Source organism: Aegilops tauschii, chromosome 1 (assembly GCF_002575655.3).
Source record: "Aegilops tauschii subsp. strangulata cultivar AL8/78 chromosome 1, Aet v6.0, whole genome shotgun sequence".
NCBI classification, from domain to species: domain Eukaryota; kingdom Viridiplantae; phylum Streptophyta; class Magnoliopsida; order Poales; family Poaceae; genus Aegilops; species Aegilops tauschii.
This window is the reverse complement of record NC_053035.3, coordinates 33,411,289-33,427,889: the sequence shown is the minus strand read 5'-3', so window position 1 is coordinate 33,427,889 and position 16,601 is coordinate 33,411,289. Positions and strand designations below refer to the sequence as shown.

General features: G+C 51.2%; 37 non-coding genes and 2 pseudogenes across 37 annotated transcripts; all 39 read right to left on the bottom strand.

Moving 5' to 3' along the window:
- Positions 1-274: 274 nt before the first annotated feature.
- LOC141040248 (5S ribosomal RNA) lies at positions 275-393 on the bottom strand. The gene has a single exon (XR_012201152.1). It is a non-coding gene; the product is annotated as a 5S ribosomal RNA (ribosomal RNA).
- Positions 394-695: 302 nt separating this feature from the next.
- Positions 696-814, bottom strand: LOC141040247 (5S ribosomal RNA). The gene has a single exon (XR_012201151.1). It is a non-coding gene; the product is annotated as a 5S ribosomal RNA (ribosomal RNA).
- A 302-nt stretch (positions 815-1,116) lies between these two features.
- On the bottom strand, positions 1,117-1,235 carry LOC141040246 (5S ribosomal RNA). The gene has a single exon (XR_012201150.1). It is a non-coding gene; the product is annotated as a 5S ribosomal RNA (ribosomal RNA).
- Positions 1,236-1,537: 302 nt separating this feature from the next.
- On the bottom strand, positions 1,538-1,656 carry LOC141039537 (5S ribosomal RNA). Its single transcript, XR_012200466.1, has one exon. It is a non-coding gene; the product is annotated as a 5S ribosomal RNA (ribosomal RNA).
- A 302-nt stretch (positions 1,657-1,958) lies between these two features.
- LOC141040245 (5S ribosomal RNA) lies at positions 1,959-2,077 on the bottom strand. Its single transcript, XR_012201149.1, has one exon. It is a non-coding gene; the product is annotated as a 5S ribosomal RNA (ribosomal RNA).
- Positions 2,078-2,379: 302 nt separating this feature from the next.
- LOC141040153 (5S ribosomal RNA) lies at positions 2,380-2,484 on the bottom strand (annotated as a pseudogene).
- Positions 2,485-2,786: 302 nt separating this feature from the next.
- LOC141040244 (5S ribosomal RNA) lies at positions 2,787-2,905 on the bottom strand. Its single transcript, XR_012201148.1, has one exon. It is a non-coding gene; the product is annotated as a 5S ribosomal RNA (ribosomal RNA).
- A 302-nt stretch (positions 2,906-3,207) lies between these two features.
- On the bottom strand, positions 3,208-3,326 carry LOC141040243 (5S ribosomal RNA). The gene has a single exon (XR_012201147.1). It is a non-coding gene; the product is annotated as a 5S ribosomal RNA (ribosomal RNA).
- A 302-nt stretch (positions 3,327-3,628) lies between these two features.
- On the bottom strand, positions 3,629-3,747 carry LOC141040242 (5S ribosomal RNA). Its single transcript, XR_012201146.1, has one exon. It is a non-coding gene; the product is annotated as a 5S ribosomal RNA (ribosomal RNA).
- Positions 3,748-4,049: 302 nt separating this feature from the next.
- LOC141040240 (5S ribosomal RNA) lies at positions 4,050-4,168 on the bottom strand. Its single transcript, XR_012201144.1, has one exon. It is a non-coding gene; the product is annotated as a 5S ribosomal RNA (ribosomal RNA).
- Positions 4,169-4,470: 302 nt separating this feature from the next.
- LOC141040151 (5S ribosomal RNA) lies at positions 4,471-4,575 on the bottom strand (annotated as a pseudogene).
- Positions 4,576-4,877: 302 nt separating this feature from the next.
- Positions 4,878-4,996, bottom strand: LOC141040239 (5S ribosomal RNA). The gene has a single exon (XR_012201143.1). It is a non-coding gene; the product is annotated as a 5S ribosomal RNA (ribosomal RNA).
- A 302-nt stretch (positions 4,997-5,298) lies between these two features.
- On the bottom strand, positions 5,299-5,417 carry LOC141040519 (5S ribosomal RNA). The gene has a single exon (XR_012201422.1). It is a non-coding gene; the product is annotated as a 5S ribosomal RNA (ribosomal RNA).
- A 302-nt stretch (positions 5,418-5,719) lies between these two features.
- LOC141040238 (5S ribosomal RNA) lies at positions 5,720-5,838 on the bottom strand. Its single transcript, XR_012201142.1, has one exon. It is a non-coding gene; the product is annotated as a 5S ribosomal RNA (ribosomal RNA).
- Positions 5,839-6,140: 302 nt separating this feature from the next.
- LOC141040237 (5S ribosomal RNA) lies at positions 6,141-6,259 on the bottom strand. Its single transcript, XR_012201141.1, has one exon. It is a non-coding gene; the product is annotated as a 5S ribosomal RNA (ribosomal RNA).
- A 302-nt stretch (positions 6,260-6,561) lies between these two features.
- LOC141040236 (5S ribosomal RNA) lies at positions 6,562-6,680 on the bottom strand. Its single transcript, XR_012201140.1, has one exon. It is a non-coding gene; the product is annotated as a 5S ribosomal RNA (ribosomal RNA).
- A 302-nt stretch (positions 6,681-6,982) lies between these two features.
- Positions 6,983-7,101, bottom strand: LOC141040235 (5S ribosomal RNA). Its single transcript, XR_012201139.1, has one exon. It is a non-coding gene; the product is annotated as a 5S ribosomal RNA (ribosomal RNA).
- A 302-nt stretch (positions 7,102-7,403) lies between these two features.
- LOC141040234 (5S ribosomal RNA) lies at positions 7,404-7,522 on the bottom strand. The gene has a single exon (XR_012201138.1). It is a non-coding gene; the product is annotated as a 5S ribosomal RNA (ribosomal RNA).
- Positions 7,523-7,824: 302 nt separating this feature from the next.
- On the bottom strand, positions 7,825-7,943 carry LOC141040233 (5S ribosomal RNA). Its single transcript, XR_012201137.1, has one exon. It is a non-coding gene; the product is annotated as a 5S ribosomal RNA (ribosomal RNA).
- A 302-nt stretch (positions 7,944-8,245) lies between these two features.
- LOC141040232 (5S ribosomal RNA) lies at positions 8,246-8,364 on the bottom strand. The gene has a single exon (XR_012201136.1). It is a non-coding gene; the product is annotated as a 5S ribosomal RNA (ribosomal RNA).
- A 302-nt stretch (positions 8,365-8,666) lies between these two features.
- Positions 8,667-8,785, bottom strand: LOC141040231 (5S ribosomal RNA). Its single transcript, XR_012201135.1, has one exon. It is a non-coding gene; the product is annotated as a 5S ribosomal RNA (ribosomal RNA).
- Positions 8,786-9,087: 302 nt separating this feature from the next.
- On the bottom strand, positions 9,088-9,206 carry LOC141040229 (5S ribosomal RNA). The gene has a single exon (XR_012201133.1). It is a non-coding gene; the product is annotated as a 5S ribosomal RNA (ribosomal RNA).
- A 302-nt stretch (positions 9,207-9,508) lies between these two features.
- On the bottom strand, positions 9,509-9,627 carry LOC141040228 (5S ribosomal RNA). The gene has a single exon (XR_012201132.1). It is a non-coding gene; the product is annotated as a 5S ribosomal RNA (ribosomal RNA).
- A 302-nt stretch (positions 9,628-9,929) lies between these two features.
- LOC141040227 (5S ribosomal RNA) lies at positions 9,930-10,048 on the bottom strand. The gene has a single exon (XR_012201131.1). It is a non-coding gene; the product is annotated as a 5S ribosomal RNA (ribosomal RNA).
- A 302-nt stretch (positions 10,049-10,350) lies between these two features.
- LOC141039386 (5S ribosomal RNA) lies at positions 10,351-10,469 on the bottom strand. The gene has a single exon (XR_012200314.1). It is a non-coding gene; the product is annotated as a 5S ribosomal RNA (ribosomal RNA).
- Positions 10,470-10,771: 302 nt separating this feature from the next.
- On the bottom strand, positions 10,772-10,890 carry LOC141039385 (5S ribosomal RNA). Its single transcript, XR_012200313.1, has one exon. It is a non-coding gene; the product is annotated as a 5S ribosomal RNA (ribosomal RNA).
- Positions 10,891-11,192: 302 nt separating this feature from the next.
- On the bottom strand, positions 11,193-11,311 carry LOC141040226 (5S ribosomal RNA). The gene has a single exon (XR_012201130.1). It is a non-coding gene; the product is annotated as a 5S ribosomal RNA (ribosomal RNA).
- A 302-nt stretch (positions 11,312-11,613) lies between these two features.
- On the bottom strand, positions 11,614-11,732 carry LOC141040225 (5S ribosomal RNA). Its single transcript, XR_012201129.1, has one exon. It is a non-coding gene; the product is annotated as a 5S ribosomal RNA (ribosomal RNA).
- A 302-nt stretch (positions 11,733-12,034) lies between these two features.
- On the bottom strand, positions 12,035-12,153 carry LOC141039577 (5S ribosomal RNA). Its single transcript, XR_012200506.1, has one exon. It is a non-coding gene; the product is annotated as a 5S ribosomal RNA (ribosomal RNA).
- A 302-nt stretch (positions 12,154-12,455) lies between these two features.
- On the bottom strand, positions 12,456-12,574 carry LOC141040224 (5S ribosomal RNA). Its single transcript, XR_012201128.1, has one exon. It is a non-coding gene; the product is annotated as a 5S ribosomal RNA (ribosomal RNA).
- Positions 12,575-12,876: 302 nt separating this feature from the next.
- LOC141040223 (5S ribosomal RNA) lies at positions 12,877-12,995 on the bottom strand. Its single transcript, XR_012201127.1, has one exon. It is a non-coding gene; the product is annotated as a 5S ribosomal RNA (ribosomal RNA).
- Positions 12,996-13,297: 302 nt separating this feature from the next.
- Positions 13,298-13,416, bottom strand: LOC141040222 (5S ribosomal RNA). Its single transcript, XR_012201126.1, has one exon. It is a non-coding gene; the product is annotated as a 5S ribosomal RNA (ribosomal RNA).
- Positions 13,417-13,718: 302 nt separating this feature from the next.
- On the bottom strand, positions 13,719-13,837 carry LOC141040563 (5S ribosomal RNA). The gene has a single exon (XR_012201466.1). It is a non-coding gene; the product is annotated as a 5S ribosomal RNA (ribosomal RNA).
- A 302-nt stretch (positions 13,838-14,139) lies between these two features.
- LOC141039384 (5S ribosomal RNA) lies at positions 14,140-14,258 on the bottom strand. The gene has a single exon (XR_012200312.1). It is a non-coding gene; the product is annotated as a 5S ribosomal RNA (ribosomal RNA).
- Positions 14,259-14,560: 302 nt separating this feature from the next.
- On the bottom strand, positions 14,561-14,679 carry LOC141039383 (5S ribosomal RNA). The gene has a single exon (XR_012200311.1). It is a non-coding gene; the product is annotated as a 5S ribosomal RNA (ribosomal RNA).
- A 302-nt stretch (positions 14,680-14,981) lies between these two features.
- Positions 14,982-15,100, bottom strand: LOC141040221 (5S ribosomal RNA). Its single transcript, XR_012201125.1, has one exon. It is a non-coding gene; the product is annotated as a 5S ribosomal RNA (ribosomal RNA).
- Positions 15,101-15,402: 302 nt separating this feature from the next.
- On the bottom strand, positions 15,403-15,521 carry LOC141040220 (5S ribosomal RNA). The gene has a single exon (XR_012201124.1). It is a non-coding gene; the product is annotated as a 5S ribosomal RNA (ribosomal RNA).
- Positions 15,522-15,823: 302 nt separating this feature from the next.
- On the bottom strand, positions 15,824-15,942 carry LOC141040218 (5S ribosomal RNA). The gene has a single exon (XR_012201122.1). It is a non-coding gene; the product is annotated as a 5S ribosomal RNA (ribosomal RNA).
- Positions 15,943-16,244: 302 nt separating this feature from the next.
- LOC141040217 (5S ribosomal RNA) lies at positions 16,245-16,363 on the bottom strand. Its single transcript, XR_012201121.1, has one exon. It is a non-coding gene; the product is annotated as a 5S ribosomal RNA (ribosomal RNA).
- Positions 16,364-16,601: the final 238 nt, after the last annotated feature.

Sequence of the window (16,601 nt, the reverse complement as noted above, 5' to 3'; positions counted from 1 at the left end):
TGCTTGCCCCTCCCAGCTCCACTACACACACGATTGCACATTCCTTTGGCCGCTCCCGCTCAACTACGGAGACGAGTTTTACCACGGTTCAACCGCACCAGTGCCTATTTACCATGGTTTCGACCCCTTTCAGAACACGCTTGCCGCCGCTAGACGCGTGAATAATGAGCAGCGAGCTAAAACTTACCGTAAACGTGCAAAATAATAAAACGTGCTAAACATACGTCGCGCTCGTGCGTTTTGTTTTGCACGCGGTGCAAAACAAATTAAAAAGGGAATGCAACACGAGGACTTCCCAGGAGGTCACCCATCCTAGTACTACTCTCGCCCAAGCACGCTTAACTTCGGAGTTCTGATGGGATCCGGTGCTTTAGTGCTGGTATGATCGCATCCGACATGTTACCCCCGTCTTCGTCCCTTATGCTTGCCCCTCCCAGCTCCACTACACACACGATTGCACATTCCTTTGGCCGCTCCCGCTCAACTACGGAGACGAGTTTTACCACGGTTCAACCGCACCAGTGCCTATTTACCATGGTTTCGACCCCTTTCAGAACACGCTTGCCGCCGCTAGACGCGTGAATAATGAGCAGCGAGCTAAAACTTACCGTAAACGTGCAAAATAATAAAACGTGCTAAACATACGTCGCGCTCGTGCGTTTTGTTTTGCACGCGGTGCAAAAAAAATTAAAAAGGGAATGCAACACGAGGACTTCCCAGGAGGTCACCCATCCTAGTACTACTCTCGCCCAAGCACGCTTAACTTCGGAGTTCTGATGGGATCCGGTGCTTTAGTGCTGGTATGATCGCATCCGACATGTTACCCCCGTCTTCGTCCCTTATGCTTGCCCCTCCCAGCTCCACTACACACACGATTGCACATTCCTTTGGCCGCTCCCGCTCAACTACGGAGACGAGTTTTACCACGGTTCAACCGCACCAGTGCCTATTTACCATGGTTTCGACCCCTTTCAGAACACGCTTGCCGCCGCTAGACGCGTGAATAATGAGCAGCGAGCTAAAACTTACCGTAAACGTGCAAAATAATAAAACGTGCTAAACATACGTCGCGCTCGTGCGTTTTGTTTTGCACGCGGTGCAAAACAAATTAAAAAGGGAATGCAACACGAGGACTTCCCAGGAGGTCACCCATCCTAGTACTACTCTCGCCCAAGCACGCTTAACTTCGGAGTTCTGATGGGATCCGGTGCTTTAGTGCTGGTATGATCGCATCCGACATGTTACCCCCGTCTTCGTCCCTTATGCTTGCCCCTCCCAGCTCCACTACACACACGATTGCACATTCCTTTGGCCGCTCCCGCTCAACTACGGAGACGAGTTTTACCACTGTTCAACCGCACCAGTGCCTATTTACCATGGTTTCGACCCCTTTCAGAACACGCTTGCCGCCGCTAGACGCGTGAATAATGAGCAGCGAGCTAAAACTTACCGTAAACGTGCAAAATAATAAAACGTGCTAAACATACGTCGCGCTCGTGCGTTTTGTTTTGCACGCGGTGCAAAACAAATTAAAAAGGGAATGCAACACGAGGACTTCCCAGGAGGTCACCCATCCTAGTACTACTCTCGCCAAAGCACGCTTAACTTCGGAGTTCTGATGGGATCCGGTGCTTTAGTGCTGGTATGATCGCATCCGACATGTTACCCCCGTCTTCGTCCCTTATGCTTGCCCCTCCCAGCTCCACTACACACACGATTGCACGTTCCTTTGGCCGCTCCCGCTCAACTACGGAGACGAGTTTTACCACGGTTCAACCGCACCAGTGCCTATTTACCATGGTTTCGACCCCTTTCAGAACACGCTTGCCGCCGCTAGACGCGTGAATAATGAGCAGCGAGCTAAAACTTACCGTAAACGTGCAAAATAATAAAACGTGCTAAACATACGTCGCGCTCGTGCGTTTTGTTTTGCACGCGGTGCAAAACAAATTAAAAAGGGAATGCAACACGAGGACTTCCCAGGAGGTCACCCATCCTAGTACTACTCTCGCCCAAGCACGCTTAACTTCGGAGTTCTGATGGGATCCGGTGCTTTAGTGCTGGTATGATCGCATCCGACATGTTACCCCCGTCTTCGTCCCTTATGCTTGCCCCTCCCAGCTCCACTACACACACGATTGCACATTCCTTTGGCCGCTCCCGCTCAACTACGGAGACGAGTTTTACCACGGTTCAACCGCACCAGTGCCTATTTACCATGGTTTCGACCCCTTTCAGAACACGCTTGCCGCCGCTAGACGCGTGAATAATGAGCAGCGAGCTAAAACTTACCGTAAACGTGCAAAATAATAAAACGTGCTAAACATACGTCGCGCTCGTGCGTTTTGTTTTGCACGCGGTGCAAAACAAATTAAAAAGGGAATGCAACACGAGGACTTCCCAGGAGGTCACCCATCGCCCAAGCACGCTTAACTTCGGAGTTCTGACGGGATCCGGTGCTTTAGTGCTGGTATGATCGCATCCGACATGTTACCCCCGTCTTCGTCCCTTATGCTTGCCCCTCCCAGCTCCACTACACACACGATTGCACATTCCTTTGGCCGCTCCCGCTCAACTACGGAGACGAGTTTTACCACGGTTCAACCGCACCAGTGCCTATTTACCATGGTTTCGACCCCTTTCAGAACACGCTTGCCGCCGCTAGACGCGTGAATAATGAGCAGCGAGCTAAAACTTACCGTAAACGTGCAAAATAATAAAACGTGCTAAACATACGTCGCGCTCGTGCGTTTTGTTTTGCACGCGGTGCAAAACAAATTAAAAAGGGAATGCAACACGAGGACTTCCCAGGAGGTCACCCATCCTAGTACTACTCTCGCCCAAGCACGCTTAACTTCGGAGTTCTGATGGGATCCGGTGCTTTAGTGCTGGTATGATCGCATCCGACATGTTACCCCCGTCTTCGTCCCTTATGCTTGCCCCTCCCAGCTCCACTACACACACGATTGCACATTCCTTTGGCCGCTCCCGCTCAACTACGGAGACGAGTTTTACCACGGTTCAACCGCACCAGTGCCTATTTACCATGGTTTCGACCCCTTTCAGAACACGCTTGCCGCCGCTAGACGCGTGAATAATGAGCAGCGAGCTAAAACTTACCGTAAACGTGCAAAATAATAAAACGTGCTAAACATACGTCGCGCTCGTGCGTTTTGTTTTGCACGCGGTGCAAAACAAATTAAAAAGGGAATGCAACACGAGGACTTCCCAGGAGGTCACCCATCCTAGTACTACTCTCGCCCAAGCACGCTTAACTTCGGAGTTCTGATGGGATCCGGTGCTTTAGTGCTGGTATGATCGCATCCGACATGTTACCCCCGTCTTCGTCCCTTATGCTTGCCCCTCCCAGCTCCACTACACACACGATTGCACATTCCTTTGGCCGCTCCCGCTCAACTACGGAGACGAGTTTTACCACGGTTCAACCGCACCAGTGCCTATTTACCATGGTTTCGACCCCTTTCAGAACACGCTTGCCGCCGCTAGACGCGTGAATAATGAGCAGCGAGCTAAAACTTACCGTAAACGTGCAAAATAATAAAACGTGCTAAACATACGTCGCGCTCGTGCGTTTTGTTTTGCACGCGGTGCAAAACAAATTAAAAAGGGAATGCAACACGAGGACTTCCCAGGAGGTCACCCATCCTAGTACTACTCTCGCCCAAGCACGCTTAACTTCGGAGTTCTGATGGGATCCGGTGCTTTAGTGCTGGTATGATCGCATCCGACATGTTACCCCCGTCTTCGTCCCTTATGCTTGCCCCTCCCAGCTCCACTACACACACGATTGCACATTCCTTTGGCCGCTCCCGCTCAACTACGGAGACGAGTTTTACCACGGTTCAACCGCACCAGTGCCTATTTACCATGGTTTCGACCCCTTTCAGAACACGCTTGCCGCCGCTAGACGCGTGAATAATGAGCAGCGAGCTAAAACTTACCGTAAACGTGCAAAATAATAAAACGTGCTAAACATACGTCGCGCTCGTGCGTTTTGTTTTGCACGCGGTGCAAAACAAATTAAAAAGGGAATGCAACACGAGGACTTCCCAGGAGGTCACCCATCCTAGTACTACTCTCGCCCAAGCACGCTTAACTTCGGAGTTCTGATGGGATCCGGTGCTTTAGTGCTGGTATGATCGCATCCGACATGTTACCCCCGTCTTCGTCCCTTATGCTTGCCCCTCCCAGCTCCACTACACACACGATTGCACATTCCTTTGGCCGCTCCCGCTCAACTACGGAGACGAGTTTTACCACGGTTCAACCGCACCAGTGCCTATTTACCATGGTTTCGACCCCTTTCAGAACACGCTTGCCGCCGCTAGACGCGTGAATAATGAGCAGCGAGCTAAAACTTACCGTAAACGTGCAAAATAATAAAACGTGCTAAACATACGTCGCGCTCGTGCGTTTTGTTTTGCACGCGGTGCAAAACAAATTAAAAAGGGAATGCAACACGAGGACTTCCCAGGAGGTCACCCATCGCCCAAGCACGCTTAACTTCGGAGTTCTGATGGGATCCGGTGCTTTAGTGCTGGTATGATCGCATCCGACATGTTACCCCCGTCTTCGTCCCTTATGCTTGCCCCTCCCAGCTCCACTACACACACGATTGCACATTCCTTTGGCCGCTCCCGCTCAACTACGGAGACGAGTTTTACCACGGTTCAACCGCACCAGTGCCTATTTACCATGGTTTCGACCCCTTTCAGAACACGCTTGCCGCCGCTAGACGCGTGAATAATGAGCAGCGAGCTAAAACTTACCGTAAACGTGCAAAATAATAAAACGTGCTAAACATACGTCGCGCTCGTGCGTTTTGTTTTGCACGCGGTGCAAAACAAATTAAAAAGGGAATGCAACACGAGGACTTCCCAGGAGGTCACCCATCCTAGTACTACTCTCGCCCAAGCACGCTTAACTTCGGAGTTCTGATGGGATCCGGTGCTTTAGTGCTGGTATGATCGCATCCAACATGTTACCCCCGTCTTCGTCCCTTATGCTTGCCCCTCCCAGCTCCACTACACACACGATTGCACATTCCTTTGGCCGCTCCCGCTCAACTACGGAGACGAGTTTTACCACGGTTCAACCGCACCAGTGCCTATTTACCATGGTTTCGACCCCTTTCAGAACACGCTTGCCGCCGCTAGACGCGTGAATAATGAGCAGCGAGCTAAAACTTACCGTAAACGTGCAAAATAATAAAACGTGCTAAACATACGTCGCGCTCGTGCGTTTTGTTTTGCACGCGGTGCAAAACAAATTAAAAAGGGAATGCAACACGAGGACTTCCCAGTAGGTCACCCATCCTAGTACTACTCTCGCCCAAGCACGCTTAACTTCGGAGTTCTGATGGGATCCGGTGCTTTAGTGCTGGTATGATCGCATCCGACATGTTACCCCCGTCTTCGTCCCTTATGCTTGCCCCTCCCAGCTCCACTACACACACGATTGCACATTCCTTTGGCCGCTCCCGCTCAACTACGGAGACGAGTTTTACCACGGTTCAACCGCACCAGTGCCTATTTACCATGGTTTCGACCCCTTTCAGAACACGCTTGCCGCCGCTAGACGCGTGAATAATGAGCAGCGAGCTAAAACTTACCGTAAACGTGCAAAATAATAAAACGTGCTAAACATACGTCGCGCTCGTGCGTTTTGTTTTGCACGCGGTGCAAAACAAATTAAAAAGGGAATGCAACACGAGGACTTCCCAGGAGGTCACCCATCCTAGTACTACTCTCGCCCAAGCACGCTTAACTTCGGAGTTCTGATGGGATCCGGTGCTTTAGTGCTGGTATGATCGCATCCGACATGTTACCCCCGTCTTCGTCCCTTATGCTTGCCCCTCCCAGCTCCACTACACACACGATTGCACATTCCTTTGGCCGCTCCCGCTCAACTACGGAGACGAGTTTTACCACGGTTCAACCGCACCAGTGCCTATTTACCATGGTTTCGACCCCTTTCAGAACACGCTTGCCGCCGCTAGACGCGTGAATAATGAGCAGCGAGCTAAAACTTACCGTAAACGTGCAAAATAATAAAACGTGCTAAACATACGTCGCGCTCGTGCGTTTTGTTTTGCACGCGGTGCAAAACAAATTAAAAAGGGAATGCAACACGAGGACTTCCCAGGAGGTCACCCATCCTAGTACTACTCTCGCCCAAGCACGCTTAACTTCGGAGTTCTGATGGGATCCGGTGCTTTAGTGCTGGTATGATCGCATCCGACATGTTACCCCCGTCTTCGTCCCTTATGCTTGCCCCTCCCAGCTCCACTACACACACGATTGCACATTCCTTTGGCCGCTCCCGCTCAACTACGGAGACGAGTTTTACCACGGTTCAACCGCACCAGTGCCTATTTACCATGGTTTCGACCCCTTTCAGAACACGCTTGCCGCCGCTAGACGCGTGAATAATGAGCAGCGAGCTAAAACTTACCGTAAACGTGCAAAATAATAAAACGTGCTAAACATACGTCGCGCTCGTGCGTTTTGTTTTGCACGCGGTGCAAAACAAATTAAAAAGGGAATGCAACACGAGGACTTCCCAGGAGGTCACCCATCCTAGTACTACTCTCGCCCAAGCACGCTTAACTTCGGAGTTCTGATGGGATCCGGTGCTTTAGTGCTGGTATGATCGCATCCGACATGTTACCCCCGTCTTCGTCCCTTATGCTTGCCCCTCCCAGCTCCACTACACACACGATTGCACATTCCTTTGGCCGCTCCCGCTCAACTACGGAGACGAGTTTTACCACGGCTCAACCGCACCAGTGCCTATTTACCATGGTTTCGACCCCTTTCAGAACACGCTTGCCGCCGCTAGACGCGTGAATAATGAGCAGCGAGCTAAAACTTACCGTAAACGTGCAAAATAATAAAACGTGCTAAACATACGTCGCGCTCGTGCGTTTTGTTTTGCACGCGGTGCAAAACAAATTAAAAAGGGAATGCAACACGAGGACTTCCCAGGAGGTCACCCATCCTAGTACTACTCTCGCCCAAGCACGCTTAACTTCGGAGTTCTGATGGGATCCGGTGCTTTAGTGCTGGTATGATCGCATCCGACATGTTACCCCCGTCTTCGTCCCTTATGCTTGCCCCTCCCAGCTCCACTACACACACGATTGCACATTCCTTTGGCCGCTCCCGCTCAACTACGGAGACGAGTTTTACCACGGTTCAACCGCACCAGTGCCTATTTACCATGGTTTCGACCCCTTTCAGAACACGCTTGCCGCCGCTAGACGCGTGAATAATGAGCAGCGAGCTAAAACTTACCGTAAACGTGCAAAATAATAAAACGTGCTAAACATACGTCGCGCTCGTGCGTTTTGTTTTGCACGCGGTGCAAAACAAATTAAAAAGGGAATGCAACACGAGGACTTCCCAGGAGGTCACCCATCCTAGTACTACTCTCGCCCAAGCACGCTTAACTTCGGAGTTCTGATGGGATCCGGTGCTTTAGTGCTGGTATGATCGCATCCGACATGTTGCCCCCGTCTTCGTCCCTTATGCTTGCCCCTCCCAGCTCCACTACACACACGATTGCACATTCCTTTGGCCGCTCCCGCTCAACTACGGAGACGAGTTTTACCACGGTTCAACCGCACCAGTGCCTATTTACCATGGTTTCGACCCCTTTCAGAACACGCTTGCCGCCGCTAGACGCGTGAATAATGAGCAGCGAGCTAAAACTTACCGTAAACGTGCAAAATAATAAAACGTGCTAAACATACGTCGCGCTCGTGCGTTTTGTTTTGCACGCGGTGCAAAACAAATTAAAAAGGGAATGCAACACGAGGACTTCCCAGGAGGTCACCCATCCTAGTACTACTCTCGCCCAAGCACGCTTAACTTCGGAGTTCTGATGGGATCCGGTGCTTTAGTGCTGGTATGATCGCATCCGACATGTTGCCCCCGTCTTCGTCCCTTATGCTTGCCCCTCCCAGCTCCACTACACACACGATTGCACATTCTTTTGGCCGCTCCCGCTCAACTACGGAGACGAGTTTTACCACGGTTCAACCGCACCAGTGCCTATTTACCATGGTTTCGACCCCTTTCAGAACACGCTTGCCGCCGCTAGACGCGTGAATAATGAGCAGCGAGCTAAAACTTACCGTAAACGTGCAAAATAATAAAACGTGCTAAACATACGTCGCGCTCGTGCGTTTTGTTTTGCACGCGGTGCAAAACAAATTAAAAAGGGAATGCAACACGAGGACTTCCCAGGAGGTCACCCATCCTAGTACTACTCTCGCCCAAGCACGCTTAACTTCGGAGTTCTGATGGGATCCGGTGCTTTAGTGCTGGTATGATCGCATCCGACATGTTGCCCCCGTCTTCGTCCCTTATGCTTGCCCCTCCCAGCTCCACTACACACACGATTGCACATTCCTTTGGCCGCTCCCGCTCAACTACGGAGACGAGTTTTACCACGGTTCAACCGCACCAGTGCCTATTTACCATGGTTTCGACCCCTTTCAGAACACGCTTGCCGCCGCTAGACGCGTGAATAATGAGCAGCGAGCTAAAACTTACCGTAAACGTGCAAAATAATAAAACGTGCTAAACATACGTCGCGCTCGTGCGTTTTGTTTTGCACGCGGTGCAAAACAAATTAAAAAGGGAATGCAACACGAGGACTTCCCAGGAGGTCACCCATCCTAGTACTACTCTCGCCCAAGCACGCTTAACTTCGGAGTTCTGATGGGATCCGGTGCTTTAGTGCTGGTATGATCGCATCCGACATGTTGCCCCCGTCTTCGTCCCTTATGCTTGCCCCTCCCAGCTCCACTACACACACGATTGCACATTCCTTTGGCCGCTCCCGCTCAACTACGGAGACGAGTTTTACCACGGTTCAACCGCACCAGTGCCTATTTACCATGGTTTCGACCCCTTTCAGAACAGGCTTGCCGCCGCTAGACGCGTGAATAATGAGCAGCGAGCTAAAACTTACCGTAAACGTGCAAAATAATAAAACGTGCTAAACATACGTCGCGCTCGTGCGTTTTGTTTTGCACGCGGTGCAAAACAAATTAAAAAGGGAATGCAACACGAGGACTTCCCAGGAGGTCACCCATCCTAGTACTACTCTCGCCCAAGCACGCTTAACTTCGGAGTTCTGATGGGATCCGGTGCTTTAGTGCTGGTATGATCGCATCCGACATGTTACCCCCGTCTTCGTCCCTTATGCTTGCCCCTCCCAGCTCCACTACACACACGATTGCACATTCCTTTGGCCGCTCCCGCTCAACTACGGAGACGAGTTTTACCACGGTTCAACCGCACCAGTGCCTATTTACCATGGTTTCGACCCCTTTCAGAACACGCTTGCCGCCGCTAGACGCGTGAATAATGAGCAGCGAGCTAAAACTTACCGTAAACGTGCAAAATAATAAAACGTGCTAAACATACGTCGCGCTCGTGCGTTTTGTTTTGCACGCGGTGCAAAACAAATTAAAAAGGGAATGCAACACGAGGACTTCCCAGGAGGTCACCCATCCTAGTACTACTCTCGCCCAAGCACGCTTAACTTCGGAGTTCTGATGGGATCCGGTGCTTTAGTGCTGGTATGATCGCATCCGACATGTTGCCCCCGTCTTCGTCCCTTATGCTTGCCCCTCCCAGCTCCACTACACACACGATTGCACATTCCTTTGGCCGCTCCCGCTCAACTACGGAGACGAGTTTTACCACGGTTCAACCGCACCAGTGCCTATTTACCATGGTTTCGACCCCTTTCAGAACACGCTTGCCGCCGCTAGACGCGTGAATAATGAGCAGCGAGCTAAAACTTACCGTAAACGTGCAAAATAATAAAACGTGCTAAACATACGTCGCGCTCGTGCGTTTTGTTTTGCACGCGGTGCAAAACAAATTAAAAAGGGAATGCAACACGAGGACTTCCCAGGAGGTCACCCATCCTAGTACTACTCTCGCCCAAGCACGCTTAACTTCGGAGTTCTGATGGGATCCGGTGCTTTAGTGCTGGTATGATCGCATCCGACATGTTACCCCCGTCTTCGTCCCTTATGCTTGCCCCTCCCAGCTCCACTACACACACGATTGCACATTCCTTTGGCCGCTCCCGCTCAACTACGGAGACGAGTTTTACCACGGTTCAACCGCACCAGTGCCTATTTACCATGGTTTCGACCCCTTTCAGAACACGCTTGCCGCCGCTAGACGCGTGAATAATGAGCAGCGAGCTAAAACTTACCGTAAACGTGCAAAATAATAAAACGTGCTAAACATACGTCGCGCTCGTGCGTTTTGTTTTGCACGCGGTGCAAAACAAATTAAAAAGGGAATGCAACACGAGGACTTCCCAGGAGGTCACCCATCCTAGTACTACTCTCGCCCAAGCACGCTTAACTTCGGAGTTCTGATGGGATCCGGTGCTTTAGTGCTGGTATGATCGCGTCCGACATGTTGCCCCCGTCTTCGTCCCTTATGCTTGCCCCTCCCAGCTCCACTACACACACGATTGCACATTCCTTTGGCCGCTCCCGCTCAACTACGGAGACGAGTTTTACCACGGTTCAACCGCACCAGTGCCTATTTACCATGGTTTCGACCCCTTTCAGAACACGCTTGCCGCCGCTAGACGCGTGAATAATGAGCAGCGAGCTAAAACTTACCGTAAACGTGCAAAATAATAAAACGTGCTAAACATACGTCGCGCTCGTGCGTTTTGTTTTGCACGCGGTGCAAAACAAATTAAAAAGGGAATGCAACACGAGGACTTCCCAGGAGGTCACCCATCCTAGTACTACTCTCGCCCAAGCACGCTTAACTTCGGAGTTCTGATGGGATCCGGTGCTTTAGTGCTGGTATGATCGCGTCCGACATGTTGCCCCCGTCTTCGTCCCTTATGCTTGCCCCTCCCAGCTCCACTACACACACGATTGCACATTCCTTTGGCCGCTCCCGCTCAACTACGGAGACGAGTTTTACCACGGTTCAACCGCACCAGTGCCTATTTACCATGGTTTCGACCCCTTTCAGAACACGCTTGCCGCCGCTAGACGCGTGAATAATGAGCAGCGAGCTAAAACTTACCGTAAACGTGCAAAATAATAAAACGTGCTAAACATACGTCGCGCTCGTGCGTTTTGTTTTGCACGCGGTGCAAAACAAATTAAAAAGGGAATGCAACACGAGGACTTCCCAGGAGGTCACCCATCCTAGTACTACTCTCGCCCAAGCACGCTTAACTTCGGAGTTCTGATGGGATCCGGTGCTTTAGTGCTGGTATGATCGCATCCGACATGTTGCCCCCGTCTTCGTCCCTTATGCTTGCCCCTCCCAGCTCCACTACACACACGATTGCACATTCCTTTGGCCGCTCCCGCTCAACTACGGAGACGAGTTTTACCACGGTTCAACCGCACCAGTGCCTATTTACCATGGTTTCGACCCCTTTCAGAACACGCTTGCCGCCGCTAGACGCGTGAATAATGAGCAGCGAGCTAAAACTTACCGTAAACGTGCAAAATAATAAAACGTGCTAAACATACGTCGCGCTCGTGCGTTTTGTTTTGCACGCGGTGCAAAACAAATTAAAAAGGGAATGCAACACGAGGACTTCCCAGGAGGTCACCCATCCTAGTACTACTCTCGCCCAAGCACGCTTAACTTCGGAGTTCTGATGGGATCCGGTGCTTTAGTGCTGGTATGATCGCATCCGACATGTTGCCCCCGTCTTCGTCCCTTATGCTTGCCCCTCCCAGCTCCACTACACACACGATTGCACATTCCTTTGGCCGCTCCCGCTCAACTACGGCGACGAGTTTTACCACGGTTCAACCGCACCAGTGCCTATTTACCATGGTTTCGACCCCTTTCAGAACACGCTTGCCGCCGCTAGACGCGTGAATAATGAGCAGCGAGCTAAAACTTACCGTAAACGTGCAAAATAATAAAACGTGCTAAACATACGTCGCGCTCGTGCGTTTTGTTTTGCATGCGGTGCAAAACAAATTAAAAAGGGAATGCAACACGAGGACTTCCCAGGAGGTCACCCATCCTAGTACTACTCTCGCCCAACCACGCTTAACTTCGGAGTTCTGATGGGATCCGGTGCTTTAGTGCTGGTATGATCGCATCCGACATGTTACCCCCGTCTTCGTCCCTTATGCTTGCCCCTCCCAGCTCCACTACACACACGATTGCACATTCCTTTGGCCGCTCCCGCTCAACTACGGCGACGAGTTTTACCACGGTTCAACCGCACCAGTGCCTATTTACCATGGTTTCGACCCCTTTCAGAACACGCTTGCCGCCGCTAGACGCGTGAATAATGAGCAGCGAGCTAAAACTTACCGTAAACGTGCAAAATAATAAAACGTGCTAAACATACGTCGCGCTCGTGCGTTTTGTTTTGCACGCGGTGCAAAACAAATTAAAAAGGGAATGCAACACGAGGACTTCCCAGGAGGTCACCCATCCTAGTACTACTCTCGCCCAAGCACGCTTAACTTCGGAGTTCTGATGGGATCCGGTGCTTTAGTGCTGGTATGATCGCATCCGACATGTTGCCCCCGTCTTCGTCCCTTATGCTTGCCCCTCCCAGCTCCACTACACACACGATTGCACATTCCTTTGGCCGCTCCCGCTCAACTACGGAGACGAGTTTTACCACGGTTCAACCGCACCAGTGCCTATTTACCATGGTTTCGACCCCTTTCAGAACACGCTTGCCGCCGCTAGACGCGTGAATAATGAGCAGCGAGCTGAAACTTACCGTAAACGTGCAAAATAATAAAACGTGCTAAACATACGTCGCGCTCGTGCGTTTTGTTTTGCACGCGGTGCAAAACAAATTAAAAAGGGAATGCAACACGAGGACTTCCCAGGAGGTCACCCATCCTAGTACTACTCTCGCCCAAGCACGCTTAACTTCGGAGTTCTGATGGGATCCGGTGCTTTAGTGCTGGTATGATCGCATCCGACATGTTGCCCCCGTCTTCGTCCCTTATGCTTGCCCCTCCCAGCTCCACTACACACACGATTGCACATTCCTTTGGCCGCTCCCGCTCAACTACGGAGACGAGTTTTACCACGGTTCAACCGCACCAGTGCCTATTTACCATGGTTTCGACCCCTTTCAGAACACGCTTGCCGCCGCTAGACGCGTGAATAATGAGCAGCGAGCTAAAACTTACCGTAAACGTGCAAAATAATAAAACGTGCTAAACATACGTCGCGCTCGTGCGTTTTGTTTTGCACGCGGTGCAAAACAAATTACAAAGGGAATGCAACACGAGGACTTCCCAGGAGGTCACCCATCCTAGTACTACTCTCGCCCAAGCACGCTTAACTTCGGAGTTCTGATGGGATCCGGTGCTTTAGTGCTGGTATGATCGCATCCGACATGTTACCCCCGTCTTCGTCCCTTATGCTTGCCCCTCCCAGCTCCACTACACACATGATTGCACATTCCTTTGGCCGCTCCCGCTCAACTACGGAGACGAGTTTTACCACGGTTCAACCGCACCAGTGCCTATTTACCATGGTTTCGACCCCTTTCAGAACACGCTTGCCGCCGCTAGACGCGTGAATAATGAGCAGCGAGCTAAAACTTACCGTAAACGTGCAAAATAATAAAACGTGCTAAACATACGTCGCGCTCGTGCGTTTTGTTTTGCACGCGGTGCAAAACAAATTAAAAAGGGAATGCAACACGAGGACTTCCCAGGAGATCACCCATCCTAGTACTACTCTCGCCCAAGCACGCTTAACTTCGGAGTTCTGATGGGATCCGGTGCTTTAGTGCTGGTATGATCGCATCCGACATGTTACCCCCGTCTTCGTCCCTTATGCTTGCCCCTCCCAGCTCCACTACACACACGATTGCACATTCCTTTGGCCGCTCCCGCTCAACTACGGAGACGAGTTTTACCACGGTTCAACCGCACCAGTGCCTATTTACCATGGTTTCGACCCCTTTCAGAACACGCTTGCCGCCGCTAGACGCGTGAATAATGAGCAGCGAGCTAAAACTTACCGTAAACGTGCAAAATAATAAAACGTGCTAAACATACGTCGCGCTCGTGCGTTTTGTTTTGCACGCGGTGCAAAACAAATTAAAAAGGGAATGCAACACGAGGACTTCCCAGGAGGTCACCCATCCTAGTACTACTCTCGCCCAAGCACGCTTAACTTCGGAGTTCTGATGGGATCCGGTGCTTTAGTGCTGGTATGATCGCGTCCGACATGTTGCCCCCGTCTTCGTCCCTTATGCTTGCCCCTCCCAGCTCCACTACACACACGATTGCACATTCCTTTGGCCGCTCCCGCTCAACTACGGAGACGAGTTTTACCACGGTTCAACCGCACCAGTGCCTATTTACCATGGTTTCGACCCCTTTCAGAACACGCTTGCCGCCGCTAGACGCGTGAATAATGAGCAGCGAGCTAAAACTTACCGTAAACGTGCAAAATAATAAAACGTGCTAAACATACGTCGCGCTCGTGCGTTTTGTTTTGCACGCGGTGCAAAACAAATTAAAAAGGGAATGCAACACGAGGACTTCCCAGGAGGTCACCCATCCTAGTACTACTCTCGCCCAAGCACGCTTAACTTCGGAGTTCTGATGGGATCCGGTGCTTTAGTGCTGGTATGATCGCGTCCGACATGTTGCCCCCGTCTTCGTCCCTTATGCTTGCCCCTCCCAGCTCCACTACACACACGATTGCACATTCCTTTGGCCGCTCCCGCTCAACTACGGAGACGAGTTTTACCACGGTTCAACCGCACCAGTGCCTATTTACCATGGTTTTGACCCCTTTCAGAACACGCTTGCCGCCGCTAGACGCGTGAATAATGAGCAGCGAGCTAAAACTTACCGTAAACGTGCAAAATAATAAAACGTGCTAAACATACGTCGCGCTCGTGCGTTTTGTTTTGCACGCGGTGCAAAACAAATTAAAAAGGGAATGCAACACGAGGACTTCCCAGGAGGTCACCCATCCTAGTACTACTCTCGCCCAAGCACGCTTAACTTCGGAGTTCTGATGGGATCCGGTGCTTTAGTGCTGGTATGATCGCATCCGACATGTTGCCCCCGTCTTCGTCCCTTATGCTTGCCCCTCCCAGCTCCACTACACACACGATTGCACATTCCTTTGGCCGCTCCCGCTCAACTACGGAGACGAGTTTTACCACGGTTCAACCGCACCAGTGCCTATTTACCATGGTTTCGACCCCTTTCAGAACACGCTTGCCGCCGCTAGACGCGTGAATAATGAGCAGCGAGCTAAAACTTACCGTAAACGTGCAAAATAATAAAACGTGCTAAACATACGTCGCGCTCGTGCGTTTTGTTTTGCACGCGGTGCAAAACAAATTAAAAAGGGAATGCAACACGAGGACTTCCCAGGAGGTCACCCATCCTAGTACTACTCTCGCCCAAGCACGCTTAACTTCGGAGTTCTGATGGGATCCGGTGCTTTAGTGCTGGTATGATCGCATCCGACATGTTGCCCCCGTCTTCGTCCCTTATGCTTGCCCCTCCCAGCTCCACTACACACACGATTGCACATTCCTTTGGCCGCTCCCGCTCAACTACGGCGACGAGTTTTACCACGGTTCAACCGCACCAGTGCCTATTTACCATGGTTTCGACCCCTTTCAGAACACGCTTGCCGCCGCTAGACGCGTGAATAATGAGCAGCGAGCTAAAACTTACCGTAAACGTGCAAAATAATAAAACGTGCTAAACATACGTCGCGCTCGTGCGTTTTGTTTTGCACGCGGTGCAAAACAAATTAAAAAGGGAATGCAACACGAGGACTTCCCAGGAGGTCACCCATCCTAGTACTACTCTCGCCCAAGCACGCTTAACTTCGGAGTTCTGATGGGATCCGGTGCTTTAGTGCTGGTATGATCGCATCCGACATGTTACCCCCGTCTTCGTCCCTTATGCTTGCCCCTCCCAGCTCCACTACACACACGATTGCACATTCCTTTGGCCGCTCCCGCTCAACTACGGCGACGAGTTTTACCACGGTTCAACCGCACCAGTGCCTATTTACCATGGTTTCGACCCCTTTCAGAACACGCTTGCCGCCGCTAGACGCGTGAATAATGAGCAGCGAGCTAAAACTTACCGTAAACGTGCAAAATAATAAAACGTGCTAAACATACGTCGCGCTCGTGCGTTTTGTTTTGCACGCGGTGCAAAACAAATTAAAAAGGGAATGCAACACGAGGACTTCCCAGGAGGTCACCCATCCTAGTACTACTCTCGCCCAAGCACGCTTAACTTCGGAGTTCTGATGGGATCCGGTGCTTTAGTGCTGGTATGATCGCATCCGACATGTTGCCCCCGTCTTCGTCCCTTATGCTTGCCCCTCCCAGCTCCACTACACACACGATTGCACATTCCTTTGGCCGCTCCCGCTCAACTACGGAGACGAGTTTTACCACGGTTCAACCGCACCAGTGCCTATTTACCATGGTTTCGACCCCTTTCAGAACACGCTTGCCGCCGCTAGACGCGTGAATAATGAGCAGCGAGCTGAAACTTACCGTAAACGTGCAAAATAATAAAA